Source organism: Corvus cornix, chromosome 2, assembly GCF_000738735.6.
Source record: "Corvus cornix cornix isolate S_Up_H32 chromosome 2, ASM73873v5, whole genome shotgun sequence".
In the NCBI taxonomy this organism is placed as follows: domain Eukaryota; kingdom Metazoa; phylum Chordata; class Aves; order Passeriformes; family Corvidae; genus Corvus; species Corvus cornix.
Window position 1 is genome coordinate 109694198 of NC_046333.1, and position 17319 is coordinate 109711516.

The following is a 17319-nucleotide window of genomic DNA, read 5'->3' on the forward strand; positions in this document are numbered from 1 at the left end:
ATAAATCTATATAATTATTAGCAGAAATCTCAGCTTTCCAGCTGTGGTCTGGGTGGCACCAGAGAAGCACAATTTACAAAGTGTCTTTGTAGTTTTCACTTTTTTTTTTTCTGTTTCCTTGGGTAATTTTTTGTATCCTTTTAATCTGTGTCTTTTTGAAGACAGCTGTGTTAAAACACATAATTTAACAGGTCCCTACTTGCTTTCATGACACTAACTGCATTTCAGTCATGGCGGCTTTTTCTAAGGGTTCAGGTTTATATTGGTGCCCAGTTACGATTTACAGTTATGTAATTTCATGTGGTATTTTTTTCAAAGTATCTAGAGAGAGCAATAAAATACTGAAAAGCAAAAGCAAAGATTGCAAGTATCCAGTACACTATACAGCATTGCATACCCTTCCCCTAGCTTGTAAATGTAGCTCATTAACATCAGAGATATGTGCTTCTGCTTGCATTTGTTCTGTTTCTCATACGTATCCAACAAAACACATTTCAGGAGATTGTTTATTATCATCCAGTATTTCTCTTAACTAGGGGATTTCCTTTCTTCTCTGTATACCTTTAAAAATAACCTAATTGACTCAAATAATCATGTAAAATTAGTTTGCTAATAAAAAACTGAAAAGTGAAATGATACTTTCAAACTAGCAAAGTTATATGTTTTCTTTCTGATATTACACAGCACTTTTGGTACAGTATCACATGACTGCAAGTGATAGATAATAGATAGATATGTAAAATAGTAATATTTTGCATATTATCTAAAAAAAAATATCAAAATCAATTGCTAATGCTTAGAAGAACGAGATTGTAACACGAAAAAAAGCCACAGGTTTAGATTCTGTTTTAAACTGATTAAGCTCTGAAACACTAAAGTCATAAGTTTCATGACACAAAACCAGGAATTGTGGTCAGCATTATATTTTGAGGTAAAAATTTATAGATGCTTTATAAGCTAGCAATGATTTTAATGTTTAGTAACAAATTCTAGCTGCCTGAGCACATAGAGTTTTTCAGAGTCCATGTCCAAGCTGTTCAGCAGATTCACCATGACAAAACCCAAACAATACCTGAAGTGTCATAAGGCCCTTGGACAGAGGGTTTGTCTTATACCATTTCCACTGTTCTATACTGGCCACCAGGCACAGCCAACCCCTTCTATGCAGGGACAGAGAAAGAATTCACAAAGAGAGCAAAGAAAAAGGCTAGGGGGTGAGTGTGCAAGCTCCAATGTATGTTTATTGAGGAAAGAGATGGTTTAGGAGTGCCCTGCAATTTTGGTCTTTCATTTCTAGGAAAGTGTGAGGTTCCCTGCAATCACTCCAATTTGGCCTGAAATTTATAAATAGGAGTGGTTAGATTAGAGCAAATTAAAACTCTAATTATGCAATCCTTACTAGTTTGGGGCAAAGCAAAAGCTATAAGTTCAGGAACTTATTTGCCAGCCCAGTTCTGTGCAAAAGGGAAAGAAACTCAGGTCATAGGAAATCATCATTTTTAGTTATGAACAGCTCATATGTCTATCTCCTGTATTTTATGAAGGCCTTCAGTGTCCTTCAAAAATATTTTGAAGAAATTATGCATGATAATATTTCTTCTGGGAACAAGTTTGCTCCACCTGTGAATCAAGTGAGTTTCAGATGTCATATTAAATCCCACCTCCTTCAGGTAACCTTTTTGACCTTCTCTGTCTCTTTACACCTATTCCTGTGCCTAATCCTTAAATTATTAGTGTTGCAGTTGTTCCAAATAGGCTCCAAATTTTTCAGGGTGTGAACCTTGTCTAAATTTGTATTTACAAAGTTCCATCCACACAATTTGCACCTGGGGCACTATATGGACAGTAAATCATCATGAACCTTCCTAATGAATAACAGATATGTCTAAAACTCTCATTCAGTGTACTCATTTAAAAAAAAAAAAAGCACACAGCTTTTAAACTTTACAGTATAAGTTATGGTTGGAACATAAACATGATTAATACTAAAGATATTTTAATGCTATTTCTTTTATCAATAATTAGAATTCAAATGCAGTAACCGCTAGCAGATTTCAATATAATTATCATTTATCTTTCAAAAGTATTTATTTTTCTAACTGTGTTACTACTACCATAAGGTAAGGAGGTATTTTTCATGAAAGTGTCATATTTTTCAACATAATTTAAATTTCACAATGACAGGAAGATATTTAAATGAAGTGTTTTGCCTGGGTCTACAGGGAAAAAATACACTTACTGTTGTTGATTGTGTACCCTTTTACAACTCCACAAAATTTCAATGCAATTACTCTTGATTTGCACTCTGCTGTAAGAAACAAGCATGTCACGTTTTTCCTTGGGAAGTCACTGTGCCAAAGATTGCTGTAGGCTGTAAAAGCACATTAGGAACGTGCCACTGTATACCTACCTTGTTCACATACTCTTCCCTGGATCCGTTATTGGCCACTATCAGAGAGGGAACTGAGCCAGCTGTGGTTTAATTTGGTACAGCTGCTTTTAAAACCTTAGGTGTCTCTGGAGGCCTTAAGCTCATGCAGGACTTAAGATGCAGACCAAACAGGTAAAATTAAGACAATACAATTGCTGTTTAATAATCATTCCTGATACTTTTGCAAGAATCAACATGATTTAGGAGACTTGTTTCCATAGGAAAAAGAGCCTGGAGATACTTTTTCAGTCTTATCTGACCTTCTGCAGCAAACCTCATTGAATTTGGTCCTAATCTGACTTGCAAATGAGAAACAAACATCATGGAAATTAATTGAATGTCATAAAACTGGATTTTAAATTAGAATTGGGCCAGTAACACTGTTTTAGAGGATTGTAACACAACTGACTTCAAAGACCTCTCTATGACCTGAATGTGAAGATGTGGGGAACTTTCTTTATTGACTTAATTTGAGATTTTAGCTTGAAATTACACAATTTAGAATTTTATTCTACTTCTAATTCAGATTTTAATCCAACCTAATTAAAGTCCTATAAAGATGTGCAAAATACAATGAAAAGGCACAAATATGGATTCAACATGCAAACACCAAGCGAAAGCCAAGTTTCTCAAGCACTGGATTTCATGGCATTTACCAGACTGTAGAGTTTGCAAAGTTTATGTAGCTCTGGTGAACATCTCCTATGAGCTGTAATCTGGGGACAATGTGGCTGCCAGAGCTCAATTTCCAACTTGTCCTCAGGCCTTTTTATGCTTATGTATGCCCCACCTACAAATGTGCTCAACTAAAAAGCTGGTACTTATGAGTGACGTTCAGTCAGCATTTTCACACGATTACCTTGCCAATTAAAAATGGGCTTGGTACTGAGTTTAGAAGTTAACTCAGATACTCCTAGCTTGGGCAGAGAGTTGCTTTCAGGCAGGGTGAGGCCAAGTCTGATTTTGTAGGAGATGTCACACCTGCTTGGAGAGACGCCGTGACTCGCCGGGGAGCTCGCTCCCTTGGGCCTTTCTCCTGGACTGCAGCCAGAGGCCAAAGCACCGCTGTGAGACAGAAGTGTGACTTTGATCCAGCAAGTGGCTGCACCTTTGCCCAGTGCCTCTTCTTTGTTTACTGTGGTTTCTTTCACATCCTCAGTATTACTGCCATACTACCTGTGATGGTTTCAGAAAAAAAAAAAAAAATTTCCATCATCAGTTTAAATTACTTTTAAAAATTACTCTGGGCATAGCCTAATTGCATGTTGTTTCCACTGTAAGAGGAAAACTATGTGTCCGGGATTTGATGGCTGTAGAGTGCAAGATAGATTTACAGTATTTTTAAGTGTATTAAGTATATAAGTATATTAAGTATAAGTAAGTATATTAACTATATCTATTTTATACTAAAAGAGGAGATAGAAGATACCACAATGGTGACTTTCCTTCAGGTGATGTACAGACAGGACAAAACAACAGCTGTTTGTCTTTAGAAATATACCTCTGGGTATTATTTGGGGAAGGAAAATGCTTATCTTGGAGATAAAAAACATGAAAGCATCTGGAAAATAGCAAATTGTTCGGATGCGGTGTTGCACGTGGAAAATGCACACTTCAATCTGGAAACAAATTGGTTATTGAATGTATCTAATTATGCAGATGTATATGACATTAATTTGTGCAAATAATTGTGATAACTGTCAATACAAATTAGATGTTTGTCATTTGCACATATTGTGTATGATATTCGGCTTGTGTGTTTGCACATTAACATGAGAGATATTGCAACAGAGTTGCCTTTTTCTTGATTTCCTTATGTAATAAACACAAAAATGTTTGGATAATCAGAAAACAGAACTTGATTATTTCAAACAAATGCAAAAATTATTTTTGGTCACTACTAATGTTTTGAATTAGTCTAAATAATAATGAAGAAAATTTTATTCCCCTATCGCTGTCCAAATCAAATAGCAATGCAAGTTCTCCCAGTGGCACTTGTGCAGATATCACTCGTCAACACCTCCTACTCTTTGCAATTGCTTGTAGGGCCTTATCTTCTGTACAAGATGGAACTTGATTCATTAACATTTTCCCTTTTCAAAGCAACAAGTGGTAAAAGCCAGAAACTCTCTGAGACCTACATTTTTCACATGTTCCCTGTCACTGTTATTTGTACCCTCTTACTTCAGTTAGACGTAATAACCATATTTTTCAGAGAAAATAACGCTTTAAAGAATCTCTGCATGTTTGTCTCTGACCATCTCACTACTTTAGCTTTGTTTAGCAACATGGTCCAGAGCTCTTCAGTGGAATCATTATGCTTTTTATGGTGTTACAGCATTTTTGTATTATTGGTGTTTCTGTACTACAAAAAAACACCAATAATGTTTACAAGAATCTAAGGTCATTAGATATTCCAGTAGCTATTCCAACCAGTAATTTTATTACTCTCAAAGGCTTATTTATTATTCTCCAAAGATTACATGTTGATATTCTTAGTCAGACAGTAAAAAAGGACTGTACCATCAAGGCTTAAAGTACATCTTTTGTTCCTAGGGGAAATGTTTTATCTTTTTGCTTAAATAGGATTTTCATATTGTATATCCTGCCTGAAAGATTTTAAAATAATGTAGGTAATCCATTGATATAGAGAGCTCATAGCAACATCATTCATACAGATTAACTGGTGTAGACAAAAACAAAAATGAAAAAAGTAAACCTGCCATGGTGAGGCTTCCTGCATAGCAGACTGCTCAGTTCTGAAGTTCATATGATGGTGAAAACAGAAACAAGGTCCTATAGCTTTTTTTTTGTTGACAATGAAATTTGGGAGCTGATTTCTGTCTAGTCATTACATTGATTCTGTACACCAGTAAACTACAGAAAGCAAACACACCCCATCAAATGTAAGTTCTTCATCTGGCATCTGTTGTCTGCACATCTCTGAACTGAGTGGTGCTGTGCCTTGGGTGTCACTCAATAGGAATTCTCCATCTGACTCCATCATCACAGCAGGATTTTTAAATTAATCATAGAGGGCTGCATTAACCACCCCTTCATGCAGCACCATCTTCCTTCCATCATTGATATTATCTTTTTTCAGTCAGTCACTCCATGAAACACATTGACTGACCAATGTCAATCACATACGCTTGATTTGTGTATCCAATGATGTATCCAGGGCTTTGCTGGCTTAAATATTTAACTGGTTTGCAACACCACGCAGTGATATCTCAGAGACTCATCATTATTAGGAATGATTTTTAAATTGCCTGATACTTCAATTCTTTTCATTCTAAAACATTTAACATAGGAACTTTAATCTTGTAAATCATCCTACACTGCCTGCCAACAATTTGCTCATTCCTATCACTAGTGTGGCTCAGCAGTTCTACTTCTTCCATATATAATAAATGTGGATTAAAGACCATGCAGACTTAACTACTAACTTTTGTTTTGAAAATACATTAGTACGCCTGGGATTTATCCATAATGGGGTCAATGGCTAGATGTGGAGACCAGTGATGAATGCCATTCCTCAGGGGTTGATATTGAGGCTGGTGATGTTTAACATCTTTGTTAGTGTCATGAACTGTGGGATCGAGAACACGCTCAGCAAGGTTGCTGACATCAAGTTGCATGGTGCATTCGACATACTGGGTGGAAGGGATGCCATCCAGAATGCCTGAAGAGTAAGCCCACGTGAAACTCATGAATTTCAAGGCCAATTGTAAGGTCCTGCACCTGGGTTGGGGCAGTCCCAAGTACAAATACAGGCAGAGCAGAGAATGGGTTAAGAGCACCCCTGAAGAGAAGGATTTGGAGTGTATTGGTGATGAGAAGCTTAGCATTGGCCCAGAGAAGTTGTGGATGCCCTGTCCCTGGAAGTGTTCAAGGCCAGGTCAGATGGTCTTTGAGCAATCTGGTCTAGTGAAAAATGTCTCTACCCCTGGCCATGAGGGTTGGAACTAGGTGATCTGTAAGATCCCTAACCAGCCAAGCCATTCTATGATGAAAAGCAGATAGCAATGAATTTAAGGTAATACAGGATAACAGTGATATATCTTCAGTGATTAAATAACCTGGTATAAATATTTAATTCCTTTCATAAGAGCTAAAGAGTGACAGGATTTTAATAAGCAGTCCGAATCTGCTTGATATTCAAAAGGCTGACACATTCGAGCAAATCTTTGTCCTTGTTGTCTCCAGTCTGACTAAATGGTGATAAGTTCCGAGTTGACATTCATAATATAAGGCTATAAAATACATTTACAGGTTCACTGAGTCCAGCTCCTTGTTGTTGTAAGCAAAACATCAGAGACGTCCTTTCCCCAAAGTTATCAAGTTCCCATCTCCTAATAATAGATGTGTTGTTCACTGTCCTTTAATTATAATCTCGGTGACGCTGCAGAAAAATGATCCCTTGTTTGTTTAGGTTGCTTTAATTCATGGAAAAATAATACACCTTTGGGTGGAACATGCACAGGTTCCTCTCCCTCAGCTACTGTAATAAACCTCTTCTAATATTTACTGCAACAAGATGTAGTTAAAGTGTGCATTACAAGACCATAGGATTTCTGCTATAATTTGTGGCAATAGTGTATGCCCAGCAATTAGAATATTTTTGTAACAGGATATTGATTAATTGTAATACAGCTTTGTAAAGAAATAAAAAACAAGAAGACAAAATAATGACTCTTTTACTCTTAATATTAAATTAATTCTTCACAAGTCACTGAAACTTTTTACAAGACAAAGCCAGAAACATGTCCTTGACCTCAGATAAAAAATAGTGATCTTTAAAGGGAGACTGTCTTTCCAGGTGAGAGGAAGGTGTTGCTCAGAAGATTTCTGTCAAAAGCAAGATTTAGGGTATATAAGCAATTTTTGTTTGTCTATTTTATTTTCCTCTATAAATGTGGTTTCTGTCTGTGATGGTAAATTGAAGATAGAATTGAGAAAATCATAAATTCCTAAGTAAATAAATGTTTCTGATTTCAGTGGGCCTGACTTGTTAGGAGTTTATATCCTGAGAACTTGATTTGCCTGGAGTAGCAGACCTACAGAATTCATCGATGTGCTGGAAATCATATAAAGTCTAACAACTCTGTGATACATCAATGTGGCCAGAAGGGGACAGAGGAAAAGATTTTCCTCATCTGGCTTCCATGATGTGGAGTTATTTCGGGTGTCCTTCTAAAATAGAAATTCAGTGATCTGCCTTATCTTTCAGTCACTACCACATTGTTTTTAACTTTTTTCTTTCTCTACTCTTTACTCAATGTTGCCCGAATCTTAGAAGGAGAGGGAATTTTCATTTTAGTTTAGCTTATTATACAATCAGCCGCATTTTTTTCCTTATTTCAAACTTTCAGAAAGGTTTGGTTATTTATTTCCCTACATTACAAAATCATTTTCCTGAATCATTCTTGCTGCTTTTCTTTCTCTCAACATTTTTTCAATGGTTCCCATTTCCATAATATGTTAAACTCGGCTTCTTCAGTGTTAACATGACTCATCCATCTATTTGCAGTTCTGGCTCCCTAAAACCCCCTTCCTCCACACACTTCAAAGAATCACAGAATATTCTGATTTGGAAGGGACCCACAAGGATCAAGTCCAAATCCTGGCTCTGCACACCAAGAGTCACACCAAGAGTGGGTTGTCCAAACTCTTTAACTCTGGCAGGCATGGTGCTGTTGCCACTTCTCTGGGGAGCCTGTTCCAGTGCCCAGCCACCCCTGGGGTAAAGAATCTTTTTCTGATATCCAATCTAAACCTTCCTTGACACAGTTTCAGACCATTCCCTCTGGTCCTGCCACTGGGCACAAGAGAAAAGAAATCAGTGTCCGCCCCTCCTCTTCCCCTCATGAGGAAATTGTAACTGCAGTGTGGTCTCCCCTCAGTCTCCTCTTCCCCAGGGTGAACAGATGAAGTGACATCAGCTGCTCCTTGAATGACTTCCCCTCAAGGCCCTTCACATCCTCATGGCCCTCCTATGGACACTCTCTAGTAGCTTAATGTCTTACACTGTGGCACCTAAACTGCCCCCAGCACTCGAGGTGAGGCTGCCCCAGTGCAGAGCAGAGCAGGACAATCCCCTCCCGTGCCCAGCTGGCGATGCTGTGCCTGATGCCCCCCAGGACAGGGCCGGCCCTCCTGGCTGCCAGGGCACTGCTGACTCATGTTCAACTTGCCATCAGCCAGGAAGGACCCCCAGGTCCCTTTCCATGGTGCTTCTTTCCAGTATCTCATTCCCCAGTCTGTCCGTACATCCCAGTTTGCCTCATCCCAGGTGCAGAATCTTTCCCTTTCTTTCTCCTTGTTAAACTTCATACCTTTGGTAATTGCTCAGCCCTTTAATTTATCAAGGTCTCTCTTCAGGGCCCCTCTGCCTTCAACTTCCTCTGTTTCACTTAATCACCTGTCTTCTAAATGACTACTTTGTCTCTTCATACCACCTTTTACTGGTACAACCTCTTAATCTTTTCCACCAAACTTCCCCTGCAGAGAGAAAAGCCCAACTCTACCTTCAGATGTTTCTTTTACCTACACTTTTCCCCCTCTCCCAAAAGTCACCAATCTCTCATAAACCAGTGCTTTCACAGATCACTGTCTAGTGACTTTTTTTAGAATAACGATATACCCCTCTTGATTGAGAAAGAGTCTTTGTCTTATAACTTTTGGTAGGAGATTTTTTTTGTGTGATGGTCAATATACTTAACACAAAATAAGAGACCACTGTTGCTGGGTTTTATTTTGATGACAGCAGTTTTTCCTGCTTGAAAGTTTGAGGCAGTGGGCTGTATTCTAGCTGGTCCATTGTTTTATTTCCTCCAATTTTGACATGAGGAAAGACCACAGAAAATGAGATAATGTAGAACAAATAATTTTATTAGAGAATGTTGTTAATTAGTGGGTTTGTGCTTACAGATTCCCTCCATACACACTGGAATATCCTCATTAAGTAGAACTGTGCTTTAATCTGTCACTTGGTGTCAGTTATAAAATATTATTGTTGAGGCTAAAAGAAAGGTTAGGTGTCAGTTATAAAATATTATTGTTGAGGCTAAAAGAAAGGTTATTTTCTGAGCTGCAAAGGACAGTAAGTCTAAGACTAAATTCAGAAAGTAAATCCATTGCTGAAGATATATATGTATATAAACAGTGAAGCAAACCATCTGTATCTCAAAGGTTTTTTTGATGCGTTTTTATGTTTTGTGCACTAATGAGAGTTGTTGGTATGCAAGTCTGCATGCAAGTTGTGGTGAGTTGCAGCCTTCAAAAAAAAGGCTACTCAGACATTTGCTGTTACTTTTTGATTCTTTATCTTGTTAGTTTATGCTATTCTATTGTAAATGGTCGGGTCTTACGCTTTCTTAACAGTTGGATGATATGAGCAAAATATGAGAAAAGAAAAGGCATATTAGGAGCCTGTTCAAAGTGTTGTTTCTTTGGGGAGTGAACAGTCCTTCCCCTCCAGCATCTCCCCAAGAGGTTAACACGCTGTCTTGTCCCACGTATTGCCCTCTGGAGCAGTCAGATGTCTTTGATTAGCCTAGTCAGATTTCTTTGACACTTCCTACTGGGTCATTTGGGGACACATGCTATGGGGCCCAATGGCAGGAGAAAGCACTAGGAAGGAAGCTGCTGTTGACTGAGTAGCAGTTCTAGAAATACCAGTTGACATCTCATTTCATGTATTCTATTACTATTGAACAGGTGTACTTGTCTGTTTGCTACTTCGATTTTTAGTCCCTGTTACCAAGGCAAATGCTTCCCTCTTCCTCAAAGAAAGTAAGAAGCAAAGGAGGTGTAAGTCCTTTGCTTTCACTTCTGCAAAAGTGTCAACTTTCCCAATGACATTGGTGTGTTTTGCTGGTTAGTTTCACATTTCCTTTACAAACACACCACTGACCCACTTGAATTATCATCCAATCACAGAATAGTTTGGGATGGAAAATACCTTAAAGATAATCTAGCTCCAGTCCCTCTGACACTGGCAGGGACACTTTCCACTATACCAGATTGCTCTAAACCCCATCCAGCCTGGCCAGCCACTTCCAGGGATGAGGCATCCACAACTTCTCTGGGCAATCAGTGTCTCCTCACAGTAAAGAATTTCTTCCTTATATTTAAGCCTACTCTCTTTCAATTTAAAGCCATTCCCTCTTGTCATATGCCCTTATTAAATAATCCCTCTCCAGCTCTTTTGTAGGCCCCCTTTAGTAACTGGAAGGCTGTTATAAGGTCTCCCTGGAGTATTCTTTTTTCAGGCTGAACAACCCCAATTCTTAATAGGAGAGGTGCTCCAGTCCTCTGGTAATTTTTGTGGCCTTTCTCTGGACTTGCTACACCACGTCCTCATCCTTCCTATGCTGGGGGCCCCATAGCTGGATGATATGCCGAGTGGGGTCTCATAAGAACAGAATAGAGGGAGAGAATCACCTCTGTCGACCTGCTGGCCACCGTGTTTTTAATGCAGCCCAGGATACAGTCTCCTGGGCTGCAAGCATGCACTGCTGAGATACGTTGTACTTTTTGTCAACCAACACCCCCAAAACCTTCTCCTTTGGACTGCTCTCAATCCATTCTCTGCCCAACCTGTATGTGCTTGAGATTGCCCCAACCCCAGTGCAGAACCTTCCATTTGGCCCTGTTGAACTTCATGAAGTTCACATGGGCCCACCACTCAAGCCTGTCCACATCCCTCTGGATGGCATCACTTCCCTGTAGCATGCTGACCACACCACACAGCTTGGTGTCAGCAGACAACCTGCTGAGGGTGCCCTCAATCCCAGTGTCCATAACGCTGACAAAGATGTTGACCAGTGCTGGTCCCAGTGCTGCCCCCTGAGGAATGCCACTAGTCACTGTTCACAACTCAGCAATAGAGATGTTGACCACAGCTCTTTGAGTGCCACCATCCAGCCAATTCCACTGAGTGGTCCATCCATCAAATCCATGTCTTTCCAATTTAGAGACAGGATGTCTTGTGGGGCAGGGTTAAATGTCCATGTAGTCTGTCCCCTTTTCCATCCCAAATCTCCCCCAAAAAAAAGTGAAATCATCAGACCAGAGACATGTGCTTAACTATGAGTTTAAAACTAGTATCAATTTTGCACTCCAGTTTTCTGCTTTCAACTGAGGAGTGATTTCACCTACCAGATAAATAAAAGAGATCCACCAAAAACAAATAAATACCTCCCCTACAGTGTCTCGCTGAGGTCTGTCAATGGCATACCCAAATGCTAAATTTTAAGACCCTGATCGAAATCAGAGTATGTTTCACTAGATTTTCAAGCAGGTGAATAATGTAAAAAGGTCCAAATAATTGTTAGCAGCAATACTACCTGTATTATAGGTCAGATTCTTCAACCTGTAATTGTCTGCTTTTCGGATCCTCATTACATACTATTTCCTTTTCCAATATAATGACTTTTCAAAATATATTTTGGCACTTAATTTCATTGATGGTGAAAAATAAAGCATTTTCGTAGCAGCGTTAAAATCTCTTAAATTTTTTATACCATAATGGAAGACTTAGTAAAAACATATGTGTATATTTAAGCTACAAACATTTGGACTAGTATTTTATTATTTATTTCATTTTGAAATGCAGATCACACTATATTAATTCGTATTTTATTTCCATTCTGACAGATTTTCTGCAATGTTCTTCAGGAAGTAATCTTGAGGGACAAACTCGTAATTATTGGCTAGGTACCCAAAAAAGTGCATACGCGCTGTATAAATATTCAAGATGATCAACTAATAAACAAAGAACATAAGAATAACTGTGTTGGGCCAGACCAAGATGATGGATAGAACACGATACCAGGTGAAAAATTATGAAAACAGGGCAAGTGAGTAGTCATGCTTCTCCCAAGCATTGCAGCAGACTGGTTACTTGAGATGTGGGCGGTTCATGAGCACCGTGTACTCTGTGACCTTATAGATATATCTGTTCCATTAACTTTTCCATTTTGGCCTTCCACCTGTGCAAGCTTTAACTTTCAAGAAACCCTTTCACAAGTAGTGCTTAACATTAACACACTCTGCATGAAAAAACCACCTCATTTTGTTCCTTTTGAATCAACCACCTATGGATTAATTTGATGTTGCTACTTCTACCATTGAGAGACACAATGACCAAGTGATGCCTATTCACCCTTCTCATGCCACTCCCAATTTTTTATGAATTTATCATATATCCCCTCAACTGTCTGTTTTCCAGGCTAAAGTTTCCTAGCCTGTGTAATTTTTCCTCCCCTGGAAGTCATTCATACCTTTGATCATCTTTATTGGCCTTCTCTCTATCTACTACAGCTCTTCCATATCCTTTTTTGAGGTGGGAGAATCAGGGCTGCCTGGAACATTCATTATGCAAGGACAAAGCAACACCTTGATAACCACAAGCATTATTTCTCAAACAATTTTAGTGTTCACATTTATTAAAACTTTTATTTCTCTCGATTCCCTATTACAAGCCAGGATTTGAAATTCAAGATTGACTAATGAGTTCTGCTTTTGGAATAGCAAATTCAAGTTTGTTTTTAAGTGATAGAGCTCCAGGCTAGAATGTGTTTGCAAGCTAGGTTTGACTGTGCTGAAACCAGACAATGTAGATCCAGTTCTACCTTTGAATGTTTAGATAATAATGATTCATGCTAACAGAGGTTGTCTAAAGCAGTTAAACTCCAGCTCACTAAAGAATTTATTATAAAATATGTTAAACAGGGTCATAGACACAAGTGAGTCATAGATGTTAACAGACTAGGGCAGTCCAATGTACTAAGGGGCAATGTGAGTGAAATGTCCTCCTAAAGGTGTCCAAGCTCTGTTGATAGCCTAGCTGGAACCACTTTTCCTGTGGTATAAAAGAGCAAAGCAAAACAGCACACCCTGAAAAAGAGCATCAGACTTGTCCCTTTCCCATATTCTGGTACAATTACTCAAAAAAGTATTTAGTGGAATTTCCTCCCAGACATCTGAAAGGCCATTCATGAATGTTGACAGAATCAGCTCTTTCTGTAAGCAATGGAAGAATTTGACTCCATTTTTTATTGAACTGTTATAGTTCTATTAGAATTATAACTTAGTGGCATATTTTACCTTTTTTTGTGCTAGAAGTATAATTAACTTTCACAGGTTTTTAAAATATATCTAAGAAACAGAGGTTTATCCTATATGTTACAATATTCTTTTTAAATTAAATATTTAATCAGATTATACTCAGCATGGTACATATATCAATTTACTCAATTCATTTCTGATCAAAATATTTCATGACTTGTCAGCATAGAGAAGTTTCAAAAAATAGGCATGTTTCTCTTGACTAAAATCAATTGCTACTTCTATTTTACAAGGGTGTTCTTTAGGCATTCTTGTGTTTGTTGGCTTTCTTACTGGATCATTTTGCAAATGTAAAGCTCTGGCAAGGTTTCATTTTTTTTACTATCTGCTCTTAATTATGCATTACTTTTATTTCCATAACAAGCTTAAAAAATCATGCAAGGAGTCCAAAGTGGATATGTATTTTAATGAACATTCATTTATTTCTATGCATAACTTGAAAAATGAAAGCAATGAGAAAAAATGTTGTCAGTTCAACATTATGACTGAAAATTTGAGTAACAAAATGTAAAGATGCTTGAGGTTGACATTTCCCAGCATGTGAATAATTTGGAGAATTTGGTGCTTATTACATTGCTGTAACAGCAAAAATGTTTCTCCTAATCTTTGAATTCAACAAGAAATAAATTAATTAAACAATAGAACAAGAACTTGAATTCTTTTTGTTTGGAACTGTGAATTAACCAGACACAATAATCTTAGTATAAAAGACCATATCCTGTGCCTAATAAAATGTTACCAAATTAACACATTTCTTAAAAAAAATCCAACATAATCTAACAAGTTTTCTCTAAATAAAAGTTTAATAATACGGTATTGAAAAACTCTTGAAATCACTCTGAAACTCCAGAATACATCATCACTTACAATTTTAAATGTGTAATGGAGATTTATATGTCTTTTATGCAGTGACTTCTTTCTTGCTGGACAGGTTTGAGTTACCATGAGTACTCCACCCATGCATATGTGAAAGATTAGCAAGGAAAAAAATTGCTGAAAAATATAAGCTAGGACTGAATTAGTAAATGAATGACATGCACTGAGTACGGCATTACTTTGAGAGGAAACAATCGAAAATGCTCTGCGCTGAATCAGCACAAAAAGTACCAAACTTTTCCCATGATCTTTGAGAATGGGGATAGCATTGGACTGCTGCTGCAGTGCACACACTGACTAACATTACACTCCTCTCAGGCTTGTCTGTCTTTTCCATTCAAAGATAGACAGAAGTTTGAGAAAATGGAGCCAGGATTATGTTTACTTCCCAACTCACATACAAGTTGCATCTGTTTAGAGGAACATCAATAACACTGCAGTAAGAGGAGCTGTTGAATGTGTTGCAATCAGATTTTGCAAGACATGAGAATCATGCTGGAAAAGCCTGTGATAAGACAGGACCTACGCAGAGCATTGTTCCCAGGAAAGAGCTGGTAACAGTGGCCAGCTGCATATGACACAGGGGGTCAACAAAGGGAGAAGCCGCCTCTACGTGCTACAAAACCTGAGATGTCACCAGGAGGGGACTGGCAGAGGGGGCCAGAAGGGTGAGCAAGCCTTTACTCAGCGCACATGATTTGACAGGTCTGGACAGGCTGTAGATTAATCCTTCAAAACTGTAACTTCCTTGTCAAGGAATGAACAAGTGACAATGAATGTATGGGAGGGTACTGCGTCGGAATTGTTCATCTTTTCTTTGCAATCAATTAGCTGCAATTTGCCCCAGGAAAGGGCTAACCACAGTCCAGTTTTATCTAGTGAATGACTAGATAGCACCCCTTGAAGTCAGCCATCTGTGTACAGGGTGAGGGCCATGTGGATATTTACAATTAAATCTGTAGCACAGTAGCACAGCAACAATAACATTATGTTTCACACAGGACCCAATGCCGGAGTTATGTTTCATGCAGTCCAGCTATGATCATCCAAGAGCATGAATATAAGTGATGTCAGCACCCTGAGAGAAAAATATTCAAGATGAGCTGAGGTGAGGTGATAAAAAAGCTTTGAAGGTCTGTAGCCTACAGTGTAGCCCCCACAATTACAGATCCCTGTTTTGCATCACACCTGAGGTGAATACACCCTGATGTCTCCTGAAAGTAAACCAGAGCTGATCAGACCTTTGAACTGTTCTACTCCATGAAGCTGATGTGTGAGAAACTGATTCATTTTATCAAGAGTTAATGATGCTTTTTAATTATATTGTATATAATTCTAAATCGTATTGTATTATATTATACATTAAAATGTTACTCCATTAAATATTTACCTTTATTGTTTTCCTCTTATTATTACACTATAGTGATGGATGAGCACCTGTCTCACTCTAGTACTTCCTCAAGAAAGGATCGTTTTAGGTAACAGGAAAGATTTCTGTAGTCAGCAATCACAGCAATTTATATGACTGACTTGTGGCTGATATGTGCACAATCTGTAATAAAGCTTTTAGTCAAATGAGGCTCAACTAGCCCTCTCATTAGAGAGGAGCACTTGATGAGTGAAGTTCATTTTCTCTTTCCTTACTTTGTGATCTGTGTTGGCTAAATCCTCAAGACTCCATGATCCCTGAGCCTTTCGTTTCACTCTTCTGTTCATAATCTCCATGAAAATACATCACATCTCAGGACATGCTCCATCAGTGGAGATGTCTGGCCAGCACGATGCTGAGATTGACTCTGCAGCTCTGCCTTCAGTGCGGGTTCAACTGCTGACTTCATCAGAGTTAGGGACAGTTCCTAACCACCAGAAGTATATTCACGTAACACAAGTTGTGCAGAAGTTTTAATATACATTTCATGCCATTTCCCCAGCAACAGTACACACAGTCCTTAAATTCAATGCTGAATCTTCCTGCAGCATGTAGAGGCAAAGCTTAAGATCTTGTGTGAGGATCCTAAAGGGACAGGGAGCAGCCTAAACTGACAACTCAGAAGTATTCAGGAAGAAAACTTAGCAGTTAATCCATAGCTGTAAAGAGGATTAAGAAGCCATCTATTTGCTCAGGTTAGGTGCTTCAATCAATTCTTTCTCATTAAATGTAGGAAGGCAGGGTATAATCAGCAGTCTGTACTACTCAGGCTATAGTACTTACTCTATGAGGCATTACTCTAGTATTTAAATTCATTTTCTGCCTCTTTTCTGCGCTACTCGTGGGAGTGCCCAAGGTAATTAGGTATTAACTGTCTGTAGTGAGAATGTTTCAGGTGCCTGATGGTTTTTCCACTAGGATGGAAATTGGGAGGCTCAGCCTTGAATCCCATTCCAAAGAACACAATGTAGCATATTTAATGTTTACTTGTAAATGGAGACTACCCACTCATCCTCCAAATCTGTGTTTTGTGTACCAAGAAGTGTCTTATAAGAGACCTCAAGTAGGAATGCACAGAGCTGACTCAGGGTTTCTCAGAGACCTTGTGCCACTTAGTTGCCTTCTCATATCCAGCCTAACTTTCCTCAAACCCCAGTGACAATGGTGGGTGTGGTTAAGATTTTAAATACTGTAGACTGAATGCTTTAAAAATATTGACCTATACATGATCATTTATTTTTACAAAGAGATTTCCAGCACCCTGTGGCTATGAAGGCTCTTGTGCTGCTGCTGCTGCTTTACAAACTGCTGGCTAAACACAGACCTCAGCAGGAATACTTACAGTGTAATCTAAACCTTGATGCAGCTAAATAATTTGAGGAAAAGAAAACAATAGCACGGCTATGATCCTTCTGCTGTTCAATTAGTGTATTGGGCCTCATGGAAG